The sequence below is a fragment of the Mustela erminea genome, chromosome 12 (assembly GCF_009829155.1).
Source record: "Mustela erminea isolate mMusErm1 chromosome 12, mMusErm1.Pri, whole genome shotgun sequence".
NCBI classification, from domain to species: Eukaryota; Metazoa; Chordata; class Mammalia; order Carnivora; family Mustelidae; genus Mustela; species Mustela erminea.
Genome location: NC_045625.1, coordinates 42,430,979 through 42,435,325, shown reverse-complemented (window position 1 = coordinate 42,435,325; position 4,347 = coordinate 42,430,979). Strand labels below are relative to the sequence as shown.

The following is a 4,347-nucleotide window of genomic DNA, read 5'->3' as shown; positions in this document are numbered from 1 at the left end:
CGTGGGCGGAAGAAGTTGCTGCTTCGTTTTCGTTTCCTCGTGAGACACCGTAGCTTGGTGTTGGAGTTTTCGATTTGCCATTACGTGAGCGCGCGAGGCCTGTGGAAGGGGGCGGGCCAAACTTGCTCCGTCCCTTTGTTCCATGACGTGATTCCTGAAAATGATTAAGGTGTTAGCCGAGGTAGTGCTGTTTGGAGTGGCGAGGGCTGCCCGCTCCGAGAAAGCCCAGTTGGTAGTTGCGAAGGGGTTTGTTTGTGCTTGGCAGGCAGCGGGCGCTCAACAAGTGTGTGTTGAATAAATGGATTTTTTTCCTTATGACACAATTAAGTGAGCTGTGACTCCACCCCAGGTCTGGTTAGGTAATTTCCTTTTTCCACAATACATAGTCACCGCAAGTCTGTCGTCTTCACGTTGTAAACATTTTCGTAAGCTTGATTTTCACACTTTTAAACGTCGTGTTAGTGGCACCGTGTGAACGAGTTGAGGCTTTTTAGCCTTCGGGTCTGCAAGGGTATATATTCACGCCACAGATGAATGGCACTTAACATTTTTCACACTAAAAATCATACAGCACATTTTTATCACTCACGGAGGAAAAAAAGACTAAATACACAAATGACTCCCTCAAACTTCTGCCCTCTGCAGAATTAGACACCTTACCCAATCAACGCCATATACTCTTAGAGCACCAAATAGCTACCATTTATCTAGTTCCTGTTGTACGTCTGGGACTGTGCTCCTTAGTCCAGGGAAAGAATTGTGTTTAATTCTCCCAGCCTATCTAGGGTACAGATACCGTTCTCCAGTTCTGTGCAGTTTCAAAGCCCACAGAGACCTGAGGACATGAGGCTGCTGCTAAGTTAATGACAGCTCTTCTCAGGTAACACCTATAGGAGATAATACTAACGAACCCAGTTTAGAGTAAAACCGAGATTCGGGTTAAGTGCTTGGGGAAGGAGTAAAGCGCCAAAAATAGCTTTTTGTATGTCAAAAATTTGCCTATATACAGAATAATATCCTTAGTCTCCAGCAGGTTTTCGGTTTTGTGCATATCAACTTCAGAACAACTGTGTTTTCTAAATTCTGTATGACCATGTGGAATAAGATAGATAATTAAAGTGGGTCTCTACATGTGATGTTTTGTGGCTAGTGGATGTGAATGTTTTCCCGCACGTATAACCAATTATTTAGGCATTGTGCACAAGCAGTAGCTTGTATGTTTTTCAGTGAATCAGAGCAAAAACAAACAAACAAACAAAAACAAAAAAATAGGGCAAAAGTAATTATGGCTTAGTAATGTGATCCATAATACTTGTATGTATAACATTTTACAGTTGAGGTGTGAAATAGGACAGATACCCCTTCTTCAGGGAACCAAAGAAAAAATTTGGCTCTAAAAATTTGGTTCATATTACTAAATACATAGTAATATGATCCATATTAGCAGCACCAAAGGATGGCTTGGGAGGGATTTAACCCCTATCTCCTCCAGACTCTGTCAGTCAGCCCAAATAGGCCATCTAGTGAAAATAGTAACTTGCCATCTAGTGAAAATAGAAATTTTGCTATTGAAATATTTCTTCAAGCAAGAGTCCTAGTCCTCCATTTCCAACCAGAATCTCAAGACTTTCTTTAGCAATTTTTGAGCTATCCACCTATCCACATATTAATGAACAATCATATGAAAAGTGTCTACAACTAGAAGGGGAGCAGTGAATAAGTAAGAGGTTGGACTCTGGAATCTTTGCCTTTGATTAGTTGTGAGACTTTGGACAGCATATGACTTCTTTTGCCTCAGTTTCCTTAGCTACAAAGTGGCAAGCAGAATAATTTCTCATGGGGTTGTTGTGAGGCTGGCCTGCAGTAAACTAAGGATTTAGAATAGCACTTTCAAGAAATGATGGCTCTAATCTCAATTTTGGTAACTGTGCAAGGATAACAAAAGAAATAACAAACATCAGACAAATCTCTTAAACTGTGTACATAGTTTAATTCTAATAAATAGAATACCAGAACCCAGGAAGCATTATTAGTACATAACAAATGTTAGTTATTGTCAGGAAGCCTTCTCCCCATCCACTCTTTATTAATGTATTTCAGAAATGTCTTCTGTGCTGCTTCAGAGCTGGAGCTGAGGACTTGTTGATTACCTCCCATTTACCAGGATTACAGCAAATTAAATTTAACTGTGACTGGCATGCGAACTATCTGATGTCGGTTGGACATGGATGAGGAATATTGCTATATAAACCACAGTGAGTTTAATTTCTTTAAGTAATGAGATTTTTTGTGGTTGCCTTAATCATTAGAGACTTGTCAATATGAATTTTATGGTACATTACCTCTTGGTTGGAATATGCATGAGCCAACACCCAACTGAGGTGCTTGCAGTTGGAATCTTGGTCACTGGATATAGTAAGTTAGTTCTGTGAGCCAGTGTGATATAAATGGTTTAGAAAGCTCTAGTGGGTCCATGTCTGTTCTAATGATGCATAATGTAGGTAACACTCCTGTGAGGGAACATTAGGATCTCATGGATATTTTCATGTCCTTCTGGGACTCACCATTCTATAAACAACAAGCTTGTCAATGAGAGGAAGCACATCTTCCACCAGGTATTAACCTCTGTTTCTTCCTCCATGTGGGTGCTCAGGACCTCACAGCAACAGTTATGAATGATCTAAGGCCCAGAATAAAGGGTCCCCAGGGAGAAGAAATTCCTAGCCAACTGCAACATCATAAGATGCACAACAAGTAAGAGAACAAGTAGGAAGACAGGAGTACCAGTTTCTTAAATCTTAGACAAGATCATTAGCTAATTTCTTATAGAAGACAGATTTTGAAGACACATCTTGGTAAGTTTGTCATAATTTGATGGAATTTAGATGCAATGGGTAGCACAGAATGATAGTTCTGGTGCTGTCCTACTAAAATGCGAGAGTGACAGTGGACCGGTGGCAGAAAAGTGGCTGCATTCAAACACAGTGACTCCTTCTATAGCCACATACTTCCCAGGTCCATTTTACACTGTGTCCCTGAGCCTATCTGCCTGTGGTTATCAAACCCCACCCCGCAAACAGCTCTTAGCATTTTCTTGTTTATTTCTAGTTTGTACTTGACTACACTTAATAATATGTTGCTTTTAAAAGGTAGTTCTTCAGTTACTTCATGTGTGACTTCTGCCTCTACCCAAGGTGGTGTGCTTACAATTTCATCATCTAACTCCTTTTTTTTTTTAGGCACTTATCTGATGATTAGTGCATGCCAGCTGGCTGATTGAAACTTTATTCCAAAAACTTAGAATTGTTATCCTTTAGCCAGGCCCCGGTCCTGCAAGGGCTTCTTTTGAAAATAGCTTTTGACTTCATGAGTCAGAATCCCTGTGTGTGAGATTCAGGGTCACTTTGATTTAAAGTGGATGAGGAACTCATGTCTCTTTGTCATCAGTATCATCTTTCCTACCCCGTTCTCCACACTATTTCTTTAGCCCAAAAAAGAAATAGAAAACCGTAAGTGTCCTTGGGGCCCTCTCAGGTCACCTAGTTTGAAAATGTTTGACATCTGTTTGTTTGTTTTTTAATTGAAATAGAGTTGACATACAGTGTTAAATTAGTTTTACGTGTATAGTATAGTGATTCGATATTCTGTATAGTACTCTTACTGACCACAATAAGTGTAGTCACCATCTGTTGCCACACAGTTATCACAGTATTATGAACTATATTCCCAGTACTGTACTTTTTATCTTTGTGACTTATTTGTTTTATGGGTGAAAATTTGTACCTCTTAATCCAACATCCGTGGGGTTTGACATCTATCCTTTTTCTTCTTCAAAATTATCTTGACAAACGTGACCCTTTCTTTTCCATGTGACTGTAAGGACTGACTGGCCTCTACCACAAATAGACTTTGTGACATTTTCATTGGAGTTGCATTGAACTTACAGGCCAATTTATTGTCTTTCCATTTATAAATAAGCATGGCATATTTCTCCACTTGCAACTTGTCATGTATTTTTAAATTAGGTTTTATAATTTTTTTTTAAAGATTTTATTTATTTATTTCAGACAAAGAGAGAGAGAGAGGGAGGGAGCACACATAAGCAGGGGAACAGCGGTCAGGGAAGAAACAGGATCCCCGTTGAGCAAAGAGCCCATGTGGGGCTTGATCCCAAGATCCTGGATCATGACCTAAACCAAAGGCAGACACTTAACCAACTGAGCAACCCAGGCACCTCTTAGATTTTATAATTGTCATGGAAAAGACACTTCCCATATTTTTTGAGATTTTTTTCAAGTTCTGTTTTAATTGTGTTGCTATTAACTGTTTCTTCTGAAAATGACATTT

General features: G+C 39.5%; 1 long non-coding RNA gene across 1 annotated transcript; it reads left to right on the top strand.

The window, feature by feature from the left end:
• The first annotated feature begins 1 nt into the window (after window position 1).
• LOC116570339 lies at window positions 2–2,849 on the top strand. The gene is made up of 3 exons (XR_004277398.1): window positions 2–880; window positions 2,101–2,255; window positions 2,654–2,849. It is a non-coding gene; the product is annotated as an uncharacterized LOC116570339 (long non-coding RNA).
• The last annotated feature ends 1,498 nt before the right edge of the window (window positions 2,850–4,347 follow it).